Raw genomic sequence first — 20,464 nt, forward strand, 5'->3', positions numbered from 1 at the left:
TTTAATTAAATACACAAGCCGGTGTCCATTTAAAAGGTAATTTTCATAAGCTTAAATTGCTCATAAAAATTGATGATTCAATTGAAATGATGCTTATTAACCCTCAGTCTAATTAAATTTTATATTGCTACACTTTGACAAAAAGGAAAAAGAAGAATGACAGGGGCTATCGGTTCATAATTTTTCGCACTGGTTTTATTTGGTTCAATTGATTTCTTTTTTCATTTTTTCTCCGCAAACAACCAAGAAAAAATAACCACTAATCAACGTTTCAATCAACGGATCAATAATAGTTTCGTTTTTTGATAACAAATATCGCAGCATACCTGGTATTGATTCTTTTTGAAATGGAATTTTTTTATAAAACCTGAGCTTGCGTCCAGAAATTGAAAGTGCTCGTATAGTTTTAGTTAGTACAGGTACATTTATGTACGTTAATTTCATTTTATATCAGAGAACAGGAAAGAAAGACGTTTTTTTGTTTAAAACTTCTTTTGATATCGAATATCTCAGATATCGAAAAAAAGATATTTTATTCTGAATAATTGAAGTTTGGAGGTTCCTGAAGTTATATTTTTTTAAAATTTAGTTTTTAAAAATTATTTTTAGGCGCCTCGTGAATATTGCAGGGTCTCTGCGCAAAAAAGTGTCACATACTTTTGCGTAATACATTGCATTCAGCTATTTTGAGCCTCCCACGAACATGACAAGGTACCAAATCACATGACACTTGATTTTCACACATAAATCTATTTATTTTTTTAACTGTTCAACTGAGCCTCCTCGCAATTATTGCAAGGTTGCTCGGTCAGTAGAGATTTTTTCCCCTCTTAACTATTTTGAAATCACGGACCCTAAAATTAATAAGCTCGACCTAGAAAAAAAAGGTCGACAAAATTTCGATTTTTTTTTGGAAATCCGCCCCCCCTCGAGAAAATCCTCGATCCGCCCCTGATTATACTGTTTCTTTCTGGTGCGTAATCAGTTTGGAAAGGTCTGTGATTTAAAAAACCCAAAACCATCATTCCATAACAATTTTTGTGTATCAATAAGTCTATGGAAATTCCTTACTTTCCTGTTTGACGATTTGTTCTCGACAGTTTCGGTAATTTTAAAAATAATCAGATAGGCATTCTTTGCGCGCATTTTTAACATGAGTTTTCTATCGGTCAAGAATAAAATCTCTATTGAGGACTTGTTATCATCTTGCATTATTATGATGCCATCATTGTCATGGATCCAATAAATTAAAAGCCGAACTAAAATCGAAAAATTTTTGATTGTCGAAAGTTCATACTATTTTGTTCCGCTTGAACTATTGAAACACTGAAAACATTTTTTCGAGTAAAAAAGCCAACTTTCCCACCTATACTGTCTTTTCCTTGAGTTCCCCTTCGTGAAAGTTTGGTAGAATTAAGCATGGATTGTTTGAATTCATTTAGTTACGTTTTTGTACTTGCAAGAAATTATTGTTACTTTTTTAATGTTATCAGATAACCCTGTAACGAGCCTTTGTTTTTTAGCAATTTTTTCGTTAGCGAAAACAAGACAGTTTATCGCTACTTTAATTAAATACACAAGCTGGTGTCCGTTTAAAAGGTAATTTTCATAAGCTTAAATTGCTCATAAAAAAATGATGATTTAATTGAAATGATGCTTATTAATCCTCAGTCTAATTAAACTTTATATTGCTACACTTTGACAAAAAGGAAAAAGAAGAATGAAAGGGGCTATCGATTCATAATTTTTCGCACTGGTTTTATTTGGTTCAATTGATTTTTTTTTTCATTTTTTCTCCGCAAACAACCAAAAAAAAACACTAATCAACGTTTCAATCAACGGATCAATAATTATTTCGTTTTTTGATAACAAATATCGCAGCATACTAGTTTTGTTTCTTTTTGAAATGGAATTTTTTATAAAACCTGAGCTTGCGTGCAGAAATTGAAAGTGCTCGTATAGTTTTAGTTAGTACAGGTAGATTTATGTACGTTAATTTCATTTTATATCAGAGAACAAGAAAGAAAGACGTTATTTTGGTTTAAAACTTTTTTGATAATTTTTTCCTCAGATATCGAAAAAAAGATAGTTTATTCTGAATAATTGAAGTTTGGAGGTTCCTGAAGGTATATTTTTTTAAAATTTAGTTTTTAAAAATTATTTTGAGGCTCCTCTTGGATATTGCAAGGTCTCTGCGCAAAAAAGTATCACATACTTTTGCATAATACAACTCATTCAGCTATTTTGAGCCTCCCACGAACATGACAAGGTACCTAATCACATGACACTTGATTTTCACACATAAATCCACCTATTTTTTTTAACTGTTCAACTGAGCCTCCTCGCAATTATTGCAAGGTTGCTCGGTCAGTAGAGATTTTTTTTCAATCTAGTGCTTCATCCGCTGATATAACAAAATAACTAATTATAAGCTAAAACATTTATGAAAACTGACACAACGTAGATTAAAAGTATGTCCAAAAACAGTATGTGAAAAGAAAAATGAGGTTTTCACGTGAGTTTTTTCCATACCAAAGAAGATCAATTTGTTTTCATAACAAAGAAGATCAATTTTTGAACGTCCTGTAACTGCTGGAAGATATAATCTGCACTTATCACACGTTTAGTTTTTTGGTTTTCAATTGTTTTCCACATAAATACAAATTGGGTCCTTTTTTTCCACATAAGGGACCCAATTTTTTTCAGTGGGTCATTTTTCCAGCATAATACAACGCCTTAATCTTTTTCTTCAGTGATTGTTTTACGTTTTTGGCTTCATATGAGATGTACGCTTTTTCAGACGCTGTGTTATCCCTCTCGTGCTTTTGCTTGATATTCACATATCCTTTTATTGGGTTGCGAGCACTCAAGTACTAAAAATAATTTTTTGTTTCAATTTGTTGAAATGTTGCTTTTTGTGACAAGAACAGATACCAAATAGTTTCTTGCTCAGCACATTTTTGCCCTCCGCTTTGATTTCTGCTTTGTACCTTGGTAACATTTCTTTGGTAATTTTTCATTGTTTTGGGCTATAATGCCTTTTTCTTTTTGAAGAAAATCGAAATCCTTTTGTTTTTCAAGGTATAGACATATCCAATTTCCGACTGAACGTTTTTGTCCTCTTAATTTGCTTTCAAACTCAAACTGTAAGTTGTATATTTTACCGTTTTGAACAATTTTTGCACATATCTAAGATATTTTTTCACTTTCAGCCAAAACGTACTGAAAACTAAGGGCGGAATTGGGGAGGCGGGGTAGGACACATACTACATACTACTTCTCAGAGATTCGTAGTTTTTCGGTCCCCCCTTTGATTTTTCTTTCTCACATTCAATTTAGGCCGGCCAACCCTAAAAATTTTCTTGAGGCGCCATCGATGCCAATATATACTAATTTAGAAGGGGAGAGTGCGCCGAACATACGCAGTTTTTGTTTGTCAAAATTTTCTGAAAATTGCCAAAAATGACTTTTTTGACATAGTTTTTGAAATTTTAGAAATTTTGTTGAAAATTTGCCCCCTCCCAGCAAAAATCCCAGATTCGCCCCTGCGGAATCAATCCAAATAGAACTTGTCACACTCCAATTGGCCCTAACTTTTAGTTAAACATATATAAATTAAATCATAAAGAGCTTGAGCGCTTTTCCACTTTCCTCTTCTTTGAATTTTTTTGAAACTTAATATATGGAAGTCAATTATAATATATTGCTTCTCATGTTATAATCTGCGTTGAATTGAAATGTGTCAGCATGAACAGGTGAACAAGTTTTTACACCATTTTTTAAAGCGAAATGCCGTATGAACAGTGTTTGAACAGCTTTATGTTGTAATTTTAGTAGAAGGCGGGAAACTGGAAAAGAACCAGAGCTTTCAAAAAATTGAATTTGTCCATGGTGAAGAGGAGATATTTTTCAATTTTTTTTGAACAACTTTTTAGCAAAAAAACCGAATAACAAGACTGCTCGTGTATCAGTGCCAAGCCCTGAATGTTCCAACGGCCATTTAACTGCTCGAAGATAGTTTTTGTGCAGGAGTTAACATTTCAGTAGAACTAATCTGACCAATTATAATTTGCCACAATTAAATTTAGAGCAGTTGTGAGTGCGGATAACTTGTCATGCATAAATATTTCGTGTACTGGTATTATGAAAGTTTTATTGCAGCAGCGATGACATACGCAGTTCAGTATTGTGGAAACATTCTTATTTGGCACTTCATAGCTTTTCGCATCGATACACACCCGCAATGAGGTTCCATAGATAAGAATCGATAATCATGGGTTTTCATGGTGTGTCTTCACCAATTCTTAAGCAAATCGATCATAATAGATAAATAATCGATGACAAAGAAATAAAAAGGAGATCAATTTCATCCATTACAATCGATTGTAATTGTTTATAATGGAAAATAATAGATGATTATGGTTTATAATGGAATATCATAGCTTTTTACGAGTATGACCTTTGTCTTTCCAAAACCTTGACAATTACTACTCCAAATTTCAACGCTGCAATCGCTAAATCGTGTTTTACATTTGACTACAGCAAAAATTGTATTGTTTTCCACTTTTTTCTCCCCATCCTCTAAAACTCCCACCATTTTTACTTCCTTGACTTAGCACCCAGCTCACTTCCCGCGGTAGGCGGGGGAGTAGGCCGGGGTGGGTAAGGCCAGGTGGGTCGGGTTGGGTTGGTATGTGGGGTTGGGGGTGTAGATGAGTGGAGGGTTGAGGATGAGTGGGATGGCGGTAGGTGTGCATATCAAAATGGGTCGGTGGGTGTCAATTTGGATGGGTGGGTGCCAGTTTTAGTTGCAATGCATTTGTTTTTGTGAAAAATTAATGTTTAGAAAAATTAACTAATGTGAAATAGTTTTAAAAACGAGTAGGCTGCGATTAATGCAGAAAAAAAACTGCAAAATTGTAGACCAGTTGAAAAAAGATTTATTCCAATATAATCCATTATAATGGATTTAAAATGAGTTGAAATCAGTTTCAGCTATCCAAAAATAAAAAATTATACTGGATTATAATCAATTGCGTCGGCACAAAATGTAATTATAATCGACTACATATGCAAAAGTTTTGAGAAAATCGATTATAGTAATCATCATTCACGGACCCTCACTGCGGTCAGGCGAAGTCAACTTCTGTAAAATCGGTGTGACTCAAAAACACCCCAGACATATATACTCCTCACTTTCTTCAAAAGTCGGAACAATAAGACAAGTAAAATGAATGCGTCGAAACCTGAATAAATATGGAAGTACTCGTTACGTTTTTATTGTTCTGGTCTTGTTATTTTTCACCTTTCTAACTTGAGTTTCTTGGCAGAACTCCTACCAAGAAACTCAAGTTAGAAGGTTAAAAATAACAAAACTTCGATATCAAATTGTTGACTTCGATATCAAATTTTTGTCATCATTAACAATGGCCATGTATTGAAATGCTATTATTCAATTCCTGCCATTTAATGCATCTCTTTGTTTCAGCTTGTTTCAAATTTCCAAATAAATGACAATTTTTTTGCGACCGGGGTGGTTTTTTTTTCTCCAAACGCCAATTTCAACTAGCCAATTTTGATTTTCAACTAGCCAAATTGTTTAAAATGTATTACCGTGCAGAGCTTAAATTTTAGAACTTTTTTTACCAGTGATCATTTTTGGTAAAATTATGGGGATTTAAAAAACGCCAATTTGGGACAACTAACGCGCGATATATTTGAGTTATAACCTATTGGTTATACTCATAGAGCAATTTCAGATAAGGTACACCGTCTGCTCGTCTCGCTACCCTATTTTCGACCGGAGAGATTCGTGCAACTTCTTAGTCTAATACCGATCTTAATCTTACTCTTATATCTCCTAGTCTCAATAGATCTTGTGTATACTGGTTTATGCGAGTTAGTTCTTGAAGTTTATCCAGAAGGTTTATTCAAAGTTTCATTCAAATTGTTCTGGTGCTGAAACTACAAGAAGTTTCAGCACTTACAAATAAGTGTCAATGTTAGAGATGGAATATGATTGGTTAGTAAGTAATTTTTTACAGTGATAATCTATCAATAATATAATTGGTTTATAAACACTAGTTTAGAACTGGTTCCACCCATCCGAGGCTTAGAGAGTTTTTAGTTTTTAAATGTTTTATGTTGTGCAGGACGGTTGGTGTAGTTTTTTTTAGAAGTTGCGAGCATTGACTTCTTGGATAGAGGAGAAGTGTGGTTAATTGTGTTAGAAGGAGGAAGATTGTTTCGTTTGTGTTTCAAGATGGGTCTCGTTAATCTTGGTAGTCTTGGGTGATTGTGTCAAGACTGCTGATCGATGCAAAGATGTACCGATTTCGTTAGGTTTAGAGCGAGACTACGTGCAGGGTGAAGTTTGTCTTTTCGTGTGAAGTGCCAAGTGACTAGGATCGGTACGTGTAGTCAACATCAAGATGACCATTGGTCTGGTTCAATGGTTTTCCTTTGCTGCGATATTAAGTCCATATCTAAAATCTTTTGAGGGTAGTGACTTTTGGATTTCCCATTTCAGAGTTGGAATGTATTTGGGTTGTCATCTCCTTTGCTGCTCGGTCCTTGGGCTCTAAGAAAGAAATCTTTACGTACTGCATATGTCTTACATATATAATTACTTTTTGTTAGTTAAGTCTTAGGTATGATTTATTATTAATGGTTATCGCGAAAGCGTTTTATTTTAGTTTGCTTATTTTTAAAGATTCGCTCACACTAGAGCAATTCTCAAACATAGACTGTAGGTCACATAGCGCTATAGAGCATGCTCAGGACGTCCCTCTGGTTGGTGAGGCCAGGAGTGGGCTATATTTTTATGGTCTCTTGTAAAAAGGTTAGTACTCTTTAGTTTATTTGCAATTTCTTATGAATTTACTACATAGAAATGTTAATTTTACTACTATATGGATTTAACTATATGAAATTACTGCTGTCTTGAGGTAAACTTTAATGCTTTAGAGGAATAAACTTATGAACTTACTGCTATTTAAGGGTAAATTTTACTGCTTTATTGAAATACTGCAATTGTTAAAATGAATTAAAAAGTTTTTAGAAAAGAGTTTACAATTTTTATTTATTTTTACTTGTTTTAGATAATTGAGTGGTGAAATCTAAAACAAAAGTGAGACATTTATAAGAAATAGTAAGTTGTATTTGAAATTTATTAGTTAAAAATACTTAATTATAATTACTAAGGGTCGTCGTCGGCAAAAAATCCAATTGGGAAATTAGTGTGAATTGTGTCTGATGATGTTAGGAGTTTAGCAAGCAAGCGGATGACGTAATTAGTTTGAGGAAGAGGCTATAGAAGCTCGTTTGCTCTGATGATCTTGTGCTCTTCACTACTTAATGAGAATTCATGCGGTGGGTTTTGAATTAGGTTATAAAGCTTATGGTTATATTTAGTGTTTTGAATATATCCTAGGATTTGGACTTCGACGGGCTGTATATATTCGTGGAAGATAATTAGTGGGCGGAATTTTTCGACGTTAAAACATTTGGTTAGTGGGCAAAATATATACATTTGTCTTATGGGGTCGCAGTTTCGGATGATGCCTTGCATATTAGTGTCTTTTTTACAGTAGGTGAAGTTTAGGAAGAATGGTGAAGTATACTTAGAGTTAATAAATTTGAGTCGGTGTTGTGGGTTTCGTGATGGTGTATTAGTTATATAGTGTTGTTGAGTAAATTGATAATAAGTGTATGTGTGAGTTTGTTTAGTGCGTAACATTATTTGATGCGAGCAGTGTAAGTCACGTTCTTTCGGTGTGAGGAAATTGAAAATTAGTGAGAAATGATTAAAATTATTAAAATAAGAGTCGTAGGCTTTGGTTTCCCGAAGTGCTGTAGAAATAATCATAATATCAAATTTTTTTTTCATGCAGATAATTTCAATGACTTTTTGTGATTTTTGAAAAAATTTTCAGTAAGTTGAGTATTAGTTTTTTCGTCGTCTTCTAAATGTGTATGCTCCATATAACGTGCAATAGCGTGATCATACTGGTTAATTGTGAATCGGTTTGCTTTCTGTGCAGCAATCCTACTTAATGTTTGCGTTCCAGATGAGTTATGACCTATTGGTTATACTCATAGAGTAATTTCAGATAAGGTACACCGTCTGCTCGTCTCGCTACCCTATTTTCGACCGGAGAGATTCGTGCAACTTCTTAGTCTAATACCAATCTTAACCTTACTCTTTTATCTCCTAGTCTCAATAGATCTAGTGTATACTGGTTTATGCGAGTTAGTTCTTGGAGTTTATCCAGAAGGAGAACAACTGTATTCAAAGTTTTATTCAAATTGTTCTGGTGCTGAAACTACAAGTAGTTTCAGCACTTACAAATAAGTGTCGATGTTAGAGATGGAATATGATTGGTTAGTTAGTAAGATTTTACAGTGAATCTCTATCAATAATTTAATTGGTTTATAAATACTAGTTTAGAACTGGTTCCATATTTCACGCAATAGACGCGTAAGCGGAGATTTGATCCGTCTTATTTGAATCATTCCAAATTGGCTGAAGCAGGCTATTTGTCATAACTGCTACGTTTCTAGTAGCCAAATATATCACTTTGTATTTCATATGGCGTGTGGGGGGACGATTTAGAAAAAAAACTCACTTTTTTTTAAGTGAGCACTGCTCCGTAGATCTTAAAATGCTGTCGGAACAATCAGGGCTTCGTCTTGATACAAGCAGACTTGTTAGGAAGTTTATTTTTCGTTTTACTGTAAATAAATTGTGAACTGATTTGATTCTTAATATCTACGCTTCATTGCTTTTTCAAGGGCAAAAGCGGATATTACCTGACAGCAATGACGCAGGCTGAAAGCGTTATAAAATCATTAGCCCATCGCACAATTTAACGGAACACGGAACATAAACTAGCTTCCTTTAGAGCTTTTGAGGAAATTATAGTTTACCTTTTGAGAAGAGGGGAGGGGAGTTTTTTGTGTTTGTTGAATGTAATTGGAAATTCACCTCATGTCATTATAACAAAAAGTTTTGTCCACGGAAGGGATGCTTCTATTGCTTCGAAAGCTTCTAAGCTCATGCTCCTAATGATTGCCCAGTTTTTTAACAGCTACTAGCACTAAGCCACTAGAACAAAAAAGACTAAGCCTAGGATTAATTGTAAAACTAAGGGAAAAACGACTGAATTGAGAGGCGACCTTTATGAGCAGTTTTTGAAAATTATTAGGAAATTGAAAATTAGCTGATATTTCTATCATCTCAAAACTTTCAAAAGTATCAACTGTTCGGGTTTTTGAAAATTGTGACATTTTAGATTGCTCTTTTTTGCACGTACTCTCATTTCAACATCATCATGGTCCCTTGAGCGTCAGAAGGGCACAAAGCTTTTGAAAACTGGATATGCAAAAATGAATGGCTAAAAAATGGGCGAGAAGTCTTGTATTATTTGACCGATGAAAAGTAATAATAACTTCCCAAAGGGTTGCCAAATCTTGTTGAAATCTGCTTCCGTTCTGTTCACTCGTGGCCTTCTTAATTAGAAATTTGACGCAGATCAAAAGAACACCATTTATCCTTAAAGAATAGGACGAATATTTGAGATGTCCAGCACATAAGAGCAAACCGGTGTTGTGCCTCCGTTATTGAGTCCTATTTGCTTTTTTCTATTATCTTTTCAGACATGTTAACTCCGCGTGCTCAAAATGCCATATAGCCACTTCATCACTGCTCAACATCAAATTGATCGAAATGACATGAAAAATGAAAATAAAAAATCAGTCATCTTGATTTGACGAGATCTATAATTTTTATTTTATTTTCCAGCCAGAAACCAGAAACTAGAAACGATTAACCAAACATTGTATGACATTTTAAGTCTGCAGTTCACTTTGGCCTGGGAGATTACCAAAAGTGCATCATCATATCAGTTGGTATCTGCATGATTTACCAATTTAGTTCAAATAGACAGAACAGAAGCAACAATTACTGCAAAACTTGATTAAAAAAATAGAACCAAAGCAAAAATCAGTTTTAAGCATTGGTTAGCAATTAAAAAATATGGCCAAGAGAACAAAACAAAAGGATGAAAACTTGCCATAACATATTAAAAAAGTGTTTGTCTTCACAAATATAGATGTAGGGGCGGATTATGGGGGGGCGGGGGGGGGGCGGACGCTTCCTCCTCCCCCCACCCCCCCATTCAGGGATTTGACCCCCTGCCGACCCAAAGGGTCCCCCCTTTGATACTTTTTCAGAAATCCATTTTCGGCCAACCCACCCTAAATTTTTTCTAAAAACGCCTAAAAACGCCTTTTTTTACTGTTTTTTTTTTCAAAAATTTGGTCGAAAACTAAAAAAAAAAAAAAAGGTCGTCAAAATTTTCGATTTTTTTTTGAAAATCCGCCCCCCCTCGAGAAAATTCTAGATCCGCCCCTGTATAGATGTCTCTTTGTATGGAAAAATGAGTCCAAAAAGTCATTCGTTATAATGTCTATGAAAAGGGACGGATCTAGGATTTTTTCGAGGGGGGCGGAATTTCAAAAAATTTTCGAAAACTTTGACGCCTTTTTTTGTTTTTTAGGTCGAGCAAATTGATTTTCCGAGCTCTTCTTAAGCACTAAAAGGTCCGTGTTTTGGCCAAATTGTCTGCGCCGCAGGCAATTTTTTGAAAAAACTGGTCAAAAAAGCCGTTTTTAGGCACTTTTTGAAAAATTTTGACAAAAAAATCGCGTTTTTTTGGCGCGCGCTCCCCCTCAAAGTTAGTATATATTGGCGCCAAAGGCGCCTTTAGGAAAATTTTAGGGTCGGTCGGCAAAAAATGGATTTCTTAAAAAGTACCAAAGGGGGGACCCTTTGGGTCGGCAGTGGGTCGAATCCCTGACAGGGGTAGAGGGCGTCCACTCCCCCCGCCCCCCTTAAATCCAGCCCTGTCTATGAAGTTTCTTTATCTAACTGTACAATTATCAAAATCTATGTTTTCGATGTTTTGATAATATCGCGGTTTCGTAAATTTACAATTTTTCGGCCTCGCTGTTTTTCTTTGGTTTGTATGTTTGATGGTATCTGGTATCTCCTAATCACTTAAGTATTCATAATGTTTTTTTTTATTCAACAAGATCGTCTCATTAGTTTCGTTACGAGAATTAAAAACTCGTATTTATCTACCTCTCGCTCCACACAGATTTATATTTCTCTCGAGCATCTTTCGAATTTTCCAGCAAAACAGTCCACCATACGAGTATTTGCTAGCTTTCTATTTTTAATGTGTCATTTAGCTATGTCATAGTTCATTACACGATATTGATATTTTTAAGAACCGGTCTGCAAACTATGTTTTAAGATAGGGAATAGGTTTCCCATTGCATTAAGATAGGGAATAGAATTGGTGAGGTTTCAGTGTGATGGTAAGAGAATGGTAAAAAAAAAAACTTTCGATCTTGTGTGGAGATATACAGTTTTTTCGCAAAAATCTCGTGCGTTACCTACTTGGTAAAATTTATTGGTGTAATACGTGTAGATTTTGAAATGAAGGAATTATATCATGTTGATTGGTTCATGGTAAGTGAATGGTAAAAGTTTTTGCGCAAAAACTTAGGTTTTTTTATCAAAAAAAAATTAGAGTTTTTTTCAAAAAAAGCTTCAAAACAAGATAAGATTTGGTTTAACTCGATCTATTAACTATTTTCTTGCATGATCCCAATTGATAAAACATAAAACAGAACAGTGTTCTATCTACCTAAAACTTCGCTTAAACCTACTGAAACTTCAAAAAATTAAGTTTTTTGAGAAAAAAGATTAAATTACAAAGAAATTATATAAATCAGTGCATCGTATCTTAAGTTTACCCCAACTTTATAATAAACCAACAAAACACTGCATGGTATTTTCTGCTGCTCATATCCTCTCGTGTTTTTTCACACAAATCTGTATCATTTTCGCAAAATGGATAAAATTTATAATTTGTAGATTTATGTAGACGAATGTTCGCTAGATTCGGAAGTTTACATCCCAGTTTTAACTTATCTATCCCCTTATTATGATAAAACTGAATCATTTTTACATTGCTTCCAGGTTTGGAACAACATCTTTGTTGTTGTACCACCGCAAAGTTTTTACCCCCTCTGGCTTAAATAATTACAATTACTTACAAGAGACTTCGCAGAAAAACGGAATGACTGTGCTTAAAGACTTTTTGCAGTGGTACAAGAACAAGAATGGTGTTCCCAACCTGGTAGCAATGCAAAAATTGCAAAAACATTATTCAAATTGGATTGGAAAAAAACTCGAATTGGGAGATGGTAGATCAACAGAAACCAAAAATATGCTGAATTTGAGTTTAAAGGAGAAAAATGTTAAAATTCATTTGATTTGTTTTTGAATTTTGAGGAAACTGTTCTTGATTTTAGTTTATGAATAATAACCTAAGAAAAAATCGAAATCCAAAACTCTCAATTACAGACATCAATAAAACTTTCATCGGGTTTTTGTTACTATCGTTAAATGAGTTAAGTGAGAATATGGAAAATTAAAAGTTTTCGAGCAGATTTCCTTTAATTACAAATTTGAAACAAAAATGATCGTTGATTGATACAATTTTGCCTCTAATTTATCTTTTTAGTGCTTAAAGTCTTGCAGAAACTGTTTCTTAGAGGAAAGTTGATAAAGCAGTAAGCAAAAAGCTGCGTTCAAGTTATATATATTCTTGAATTGTTAAAGAAAAACTACTACAAAGTTCTGCTGTAGAAATAGTTTTGAGAAATATCAAGGTTCATTGAGGACTAAAACAGTTGAACATAAAAAACAACTTCAGGTTATTAGAAAATTGCACACATCCATCAATTTTGTTAAAAAAAAGATACAGTTTTTGAATTTTGACATGGAAAATTCCTCCAAATCTATTTCGTAGACGAATCTAGGATGATAATTGTGATAAAAACTTGGATAAAATTTGTGTTTATTGTAAATTAGCAGAAAATTGAAAATTTCTCAGAAATCACGTTTGACTTGATTAATTTGGAATTGTATATATGATTTTAAGTATGTCTCTTTCAAATGAATTGGATTAATTTTTAATAAAAATCCAAGAATTGAATCATGGAAGTTTTCACCAATACTTCAAAATCAATGTTAATATAAATTTTTTGAATTAAAATTTTTTAAAACATAAAAAACCTTCTAGAAAAAAAGAAGCATCATCAAAGTAGATATAAAATGATAGGATTTGGACAGATCCCGAGTCAAATCAGATGACTTGAACTTAACGTTTTTCAACTTTTGACGTTTTTTCCAACTTTTCGTAAGTTTCAGCTGCGTTTCAAATTAGTTTCAGCATAGTTTCAGGTAGATAGAGCACTTTTCTAAAATTATCCAATAAAATGATGAAAAAAAGTCAAATAAATCAAATCTTATCGTTCTTTGAAGTTTTTGAAAAAAATTCAAATTTTTTGATAAGAAATCCAAGTTTTGCGCAACTTGGACTTACCATGAACCGAAAAACATAACCTAATACCTTCATTCTACAATTTGTATCAATTAGATACCGCGCGCCCAGATTTTAGCGAAAAAACTAGACATTTCCACAAAATCCAAACTTCTCTTGCCATCACACTGAAACCTTACCAATTCAATTCCCTATCTTACTACACAGGGAAAACTATTCCCTATCTTATTACATAGCTTGTAGACTGGATGTTTTGTTCCCTAGCTTAAAACCTGGGGGTCTGCAGGGACCCTTTCCCACCACTTCAGCCCCAACTTCTACTACTATCTCAATTACATCTAATTCTCGCACCAGAAAGAATTTATAGTTCACTCGAATTTGTTTCAACTTTTTGAGTACTCTAAATGTATCTCAACTCCACCGTACGAGTACTTTCTAGTTTTCTATCTTTTTAAGAGTGGCTTCCTAGCTGACTCATAGATCATTACATTATATTGATTTTTTATTGCATTACATGCTCTATATGTTCCGGGAAAAAAAGTTGTGCTGAAAAAACACATGAAGTGATTAGCAAATGATATCATCGAACAACCTTTAGCTGCCCTTTCGAAGCTTTATTCATGTGTTTTTTGAAGTTGAAATTTTTTAGCCTTAACCAGGCTAGCAATTCCATGGTGGCTGTTTTTTCTTTGCTGTAAAAAATCCTCTAACAAACTTATCCTGTAAAAAGCACTTTGCAACTTCGCTTATATCATCTTCATTATATTCATCCATTCCAATTTTATTTTTGTATATACTGCGTAGACATCGGCAAACAGTGCTACGTTGTTCTGTTGACAGACATTTGACAAGTCCTTTATATAAAGGTCTTAGAAAGTTCAGCTTAACTTTTTGAAATCTAAATCCATACTCAGTTGATGGTAATATATCAAGTTTTTTCTGATAGTTCTATTCAAAAGCTACTTTTTTTCGAATCATTTTGATTCAAATAAGCCCTTTGTAGTCCTTGTAGTTCTTTGCATTCCAAAAGTCACCATGGTAACATTTAAGGCGGAGCGCTTTGGAACTGTTGATAAAGCAAAAACACGGTTGTTAGCGGAAGTTAAGTAATATGAAAGCTTCCAACCTCAACCCAGCCCATTCAGGCATTCATAAGCGGTATTCATAAAAAATGATAATTAAAACTTTTTCAACCTTTGGTTTTTTCAACAGCTTTTTTGATGTTTAAATATCAAAGCAGATGGATAATTATTTTCACGTTGGATAGGGTAATTTATGGGCTCACTTTCCACACATGAGAGAACTTCTAATGAAATTCAGGAAAAAAATCTCCTTCTCGTTTGTTCAGTTTATTGCTTTTTCGCGACTATATCGGAACACTCGTCAAATAATAAAAATAAATCAGCGATAAAAACAAATCAGCGATAAAAATAAATCAGCGATAAGTATATGTATCTGCTTTAAGCATGAAATGATGTTCATAGACCACTGATATATTTGACATGGGATAAATTCAGCTAATTTTGTTTTATTTTTTGAAAACAACTTGCTGTTTACCAAATGTTTTTTGGTGGTTTTCAGAAGGGACTGAAACTCGAAAGAGTGACATTTATAATTGATTAGCACATCCATAAAAACAAACTTTAGTTTCTCTTGAGTAAAATTTTAAGACTTCAATCATTCCACCCGCCGTCAAAATATTGTACCAAATTTCAACAGTTTCTTTTTAACCCTTATAAATTGCTTTGGAAAATATTTTGATTCCATGAATGAGATCTGCATTTTTAACAGCTTTTGATTATTGCGTTGAATACAGTTTTGCAACCAAAAGCAGAACAAAAAGTCTACTTAATTTATGAGTTTACAAACTAACAATAGAAAACCCGATATTTACTTTTTATAAAAGAAAAAAACTTCTGCAGTGTGCAAGAATCAAAAAGAACACAACAGCTCAACAAAAAAAATCATAGTTTTTTTGCAATGACTTCAAATTGAACAATTTTTTTTGAAAATTCTCACGTGTTTGGAGTAAAACTGAAGGTTATGACATTTTTCGTCGACATATAAAAGTGTAAACAAAATTTCCCTTCAAAAATCTAGTAAAGCGGATAGTCTTAACTTTTACAGACATATTAGCTAACCAAACGCCTTCGGAGTTTTGGAAACTCATCAACAATAAAAACACCCATTTCACCGATCAGCATAAAATATTGGTTTTTGCAAAAAACTTTCATTTGCTTATGCAATTGTTCAAATAACAGAAACTTTACAGGAGGCGACAAAAAGAAAAAAATTGTGTCTTGGTTTTTTTATATGAAAAAAAACTTCCGATACTGCCCATCTCTCGATTTTGTGGCAAACACTTGATTTCATGAGGCTTAGGCAAATAAAACTAATTTCGCTAAGAAACTATCTTTCAAATCGATTGTGAATATTGAAATGATTAATGAAAAACTGAAACAAAAAGTTTCACGGGAATCATTTGTAGAACAATTTTTTTAAAATATAATTAATTGACATTTTGTTTTTGCGAGCTTTCCTAAAAAGCAAAGAACGCATTTCGTGGCACAGCCATTTTGTAAGAAACAATTTCAAAGACTGTTTGTGACTCGCTATCAAAAACTAGCAGCAGTGTTTGGATACGTTTTTAGTTATTTTTACGCAAAGTCAGGTACCTCAAATAATTGTTGGAATAAGTCGATTGAAGTGTCAAATTAAAGACATTTCAGTCGTGAATTGGAGGACATTAAGGAACTGAAAATTTCATTTCAGTGTTAAAAAAAAATCTTTTCGAAAAAACCTTCCAGTTTTGAATCGACGAAGTTGAAAAATTTTCGAAAAATTGTCCCAACTGCGAGGAAAAATGGTTTGATTTTTTAAAAATAGTTTTAGTCTAACTTCGTGCAATTGAACAAGTGAATAGGTTTATTACAGAGAGGTAAGCCACGTAGATTTTATTTTGAATGCGGCAAAAATGGTTTTTAATTTTTCAGCGCCATTTTGAACTACAAAAAAAAATAATAAAAACTTGAAAAAACTTGAAAATATTTTGCAAAAAAATAATGCAACTTACGAAAATTTTATGTTCTTTCATTTTAATTTGTGACAAATTTGCTTATTTTTCGGATATGCATATTTTTCTGTGACTGTTTAGTATAACTAAACTTCACGTTTTTGTCAGATCCTTTCATCACACCACGCACAAAAAACTACACTCATTTGAAAAAAAACTTAAAAAAATTTCGTTTTTTATGAGTTTTTTCATTAAAAAAGTCTTTAAAAAATGTCTTTTTTAAGAAAATGGTCGGACGTTTCTCTGCTACTTGCACACCAACCGACTATCCTGGTTGACAAGAGCCAAAAAAAAAGCAACTTTTGGTCAAAGTTTTCTAAGAAGTAACTAAAAACGCCTGTTTTGGACTGTGTTTTCAAAATTTTGCCTGCGGCGCAGAACAATATGCAAAAAAAGTTACTTTTTGCTTTGGAAGAGCTTGCAAATTCGATTTGGTGAACCTCAAAAATAGAACGACAATTTTTTCGAATTCTTTTTGAAAATCCGCCCCCTCCCCCTCGAGAAAATTTTAGATCTGCCCCTTCGACTGTCCTTGTCACTCTTTTTCCAACTATTCAGCTACCATAATCATTCAATATAAGGCACTACTGAATCTGTGAAAATTATAACTATGTATTTCAATTTTTGCAGTTCTTAGATAATTGCAGCGCTTAATCACACTCTGACGTTCTCTTGAAACAGCTAGTTTGCAATACACTCGCACTAAAAGTACATGAAGAAAAATGAAAAATTTCAGTGTTGATCAGCCATCAAGTTCTTTGGGTGGTCTTTGAGTGGCCAGGGTTCGAATCTCTGTGATGAAAAAAACGTCTAGCCCCCCAACCCCCACCACCACCACCACCACCACCACCACCACCATCCCACCCTCTCTCATAATTTTTTTCCTGGTTTGGTTAAAAAATTTGTTGAAGTCATTTTAAAATAGACATTAGTTATTCTGTTCACATTTGCATGCTCAGCCCCGATGAAATTTTCCATTACATGGCAGATTCGTGAACTATTTAATTGGCTTCCCTATAAGGTAGGAAGCTGGGTGGTGTCTTTGACTGGGTGTACATAGCTGGTTGTCTTTGGCCAGGGGCGACTTCAGAGTTTCAGTTGGTTGTTTTTGATTGCTAGGTGAGATCTAAGACTCTTATCCCGTGATAATTGACAACTTTGGTTTCACTGCCGAAAGTATTAATATGTATTATGAGTAGGTGGAACTTAATCAGAAGTGCAAGAGCCCAAAGGGAAAACGGAATACACATAAAATGCAAATCAATTTTAACTCCAAATTAGATATTTGGTCATTGCTGAAATAACAAATGCCTTATTATTATAGGTTGTTTTTTGAGAAGAAACCTTTTTCCCATTTCAGTTGTCGATCTATTCTATGGTCATTCGATCTTATTTTGACTGCGGATCTCAAACAAAGGTAACAAAAAAAAAAGAATTTTCCACTTCTACTGATGGCGAGATGAAAATTTTTTCAAGCCTATTAGCCGAGTCTCTTTTACCACTCCTCGCTATTGTATCAAATAACGAATTACCACCCCTATGAAGAAATAGTTCAAAGGTCAAACTATATTTTTTATTTAGTATGAAATCGTCTTCTGCAAAAAAGGGGATTAATTAATGAGATCTCAATAACTTTTTTCAAGCGTAATATCGAATATTGCAACTTCATCTGACCGTCTCAAAATGGTGGCAAAAATTCGAGGCTCTCCTATCACAACAATGTCCAATCACGTCAAACCATGAGGCTCACTAGATGGTAGATTTTACATTTTTTGGCAAAATTATTCGGATTTCAGATTTCTTTGTAATGAGTAAAAGATATATACAGTGGCGTGCGCAGAAGTTTTTCTATGGGAGGGGGGGGGGGGGGTGGTTTCGAAGACTTTTTTTAGGTCGACCAATTTGATTTTGCGAGCTCTCCTAAAAAAGTATAATTTGTTTTGTGAAAACTTTTCTGCGCTGCAGGCAAATTTTTCAAAAATACGCTATCGGAAAAATACGACTAGCATAAAAGCGAAAACTGTCAAAAGAGTAAGTTTCAAAAATTGTCCACAAAAATCATGTCTCGGGTCGCAAATTAAAACGTTTTTTTTTCTTTTTTCTATTCCACATTTGAATTTTAATTTTGAAAAGCCAATTTTGATATTGTCATAATGCAATAAAATTTGCATTGGTGAACAAACTAGCTACTGTCAAGATATTTGTTCTTCTTACTTAATCTCGTAATATCATACGTTTAGTTAAAATAACACTATGAAAATAGAAACTTTCAAATTCGGGGAAAGGACGGGAAAAAGCCACCAATTTTCAAAATTATCATTAAAATATTTTTCATTTTTTTTGCATTCAGCGGAAACATATTTTTTTTCTGATTAGTACCAGGCACTTTTCTTACTTAAAACTGATGATTTATGATCGGCAAAAAAATACATCTTGCCAGTATTCTAAGTAGTTGAGTAATTTTATGATAATACTGTATCTTATTTTCAATTGATTATTCCGACTCTTCAAACCAATTTCCACTTGTTAACTAGCCATTTTTATATCATTCGAATGGAATGGTATTGTTGCATTGAGCTTAAAGTTGAAACGATATTTTCACCTGTGATTGTTTCTCGTAAAGTTATGGGGGTTTAAAAATGGCCATTTTGGCCAATTTAGGACAATTAATGCGCGATATATTTCGCGCTATTAACGCATTAAAAGCGTTCGCGCTTTTCCAAATTGATTGATGAAGACTATTTTCCTTAATCGATTCATTACTAGGAGCAAAATCTATCACTTTGTACTTTACAATGGGGGGATAATTTCCGCAAAAATTTCAAATTTAAAAATTTATTCTTCACTTTTTTATATTTAATTTTTCATGTTATTACTGCTCCATAGACCTTAAGAGGCAGCCGGAACATTCAGGACCTCGCCCTGATGCGAGCAGTTTTGTTAATCTTTGCATATGTTATTGCGGCTTCTTATGAGATTTTAAATATCGTTATAACTTCCTTATTCAGACTTACTATAACTTGTTATTCGGACTTTCTGTGTTTGGAGTTTAAAAAAGAAGCAAGAAAGCTACGATTGCGTGGTATATGGGAAAAAGCAAGTCATACAACTCCAAATATTGAAAAAAAACTATTCATACATGTCTCATATTTGAAAAAATATGAATAAAAAAATGTTTTAAAACCTTTTTGGTCTTTTTTGCATTAAAAAAAAACATTGTATTTTGGGGGATCTTCCATTCAATACGAGGTTTTTTTTCTAAATAGTGTACAATAATTTTTGACTTATAAATACAAGATAGCCGTAGAAATCTACCACCTTGAAAGTTTGCCTTTATGCAACCCCTATTTTCATTGAAAATTTGCTGTTTCCAGAAAATAGTACCAGCATTTTTCTCAATGTAGGTTTCTAATACATGAAAATTTTTAATTTTGTTTCAACTTTTACACAGACAGACTTTTGAGAATAATTATCAGTACAAGCGAGAAGTATAAAAACAAAAGAAGCAAACAGACTGCTCGTACATCAGGGCAAAGCAGTGATCGTTCTTACCAGGAACGTCAATGCCAAACTAAAATTAAGTGAAATTAGAAGTGATTGTTCATCGTGTCATAAAACTGTTTAAAGACATCAATTTTCCTTGGTTTGAGCTTTCTTAAATGCAAATCATTTGGACATTTCACAAAGGTATAATTTGATTATTTCAAATTTGTTTTAAAAAATTCAGAAATTGTTTTGTAAACAACATATGTTAAATATTTGTGAATGTAATTTGTTTGGCTTTAACAATTTTTGAGGAAATTTTTGCTAGTTTTTTAAAACAATAACGTCTAACATCACTTTTAGTGACGTCGAACTTGCTTTTTGTCATTTTTTATAACCCAATAAGTCCCAATAAGTGCCCGAAAACAAATTCTAGCAATCAATAGTGCAATGCTTAAATGAGTTTTTTTCATGTTGTTTTGTCGTAGAT

The 20,464-nt window shown here is 33.4% G+C and overlaps 1 protein-coding gene across 1 annotated transcript in view; it reads left to right on the forward strand.

Annotated features, from left to right (window-relative positions):
• Positions 1–3,122: 3,122 nt before the first annotated feature.
• Positions 3,123–20,464, forward strand: part of LOC134854776 (trace amine-associated receptor 8b-like) — a 65,225-nt gene continuing 47,883 nt past the window's right edge. The window contains exon 1 of the mRNA XM_063871165.1: positions 3,123–3,146. The gene's annotated coding sequence lies outside the window, so the exon portion shown is untranslated. The remainder of the gene's footprint in view (positions 3,147–20,464) is intronic.

The sequence above is a fragment of the Symsagittifera roscoffensis genome, chromosome 1 (genome assembly GCF_963678635.1).
Source record: "Symsagittifera roscoffensis chromosome 1, txSymRosc1.1, whole genome shotgun sequence".
NCBI classification, from domain to species: Eukaryota; Metazoa; Xenacoelomorpha; order Acoela; family Convolutidae; genus Symsagittifera; species Symsagittifera roscoffensis.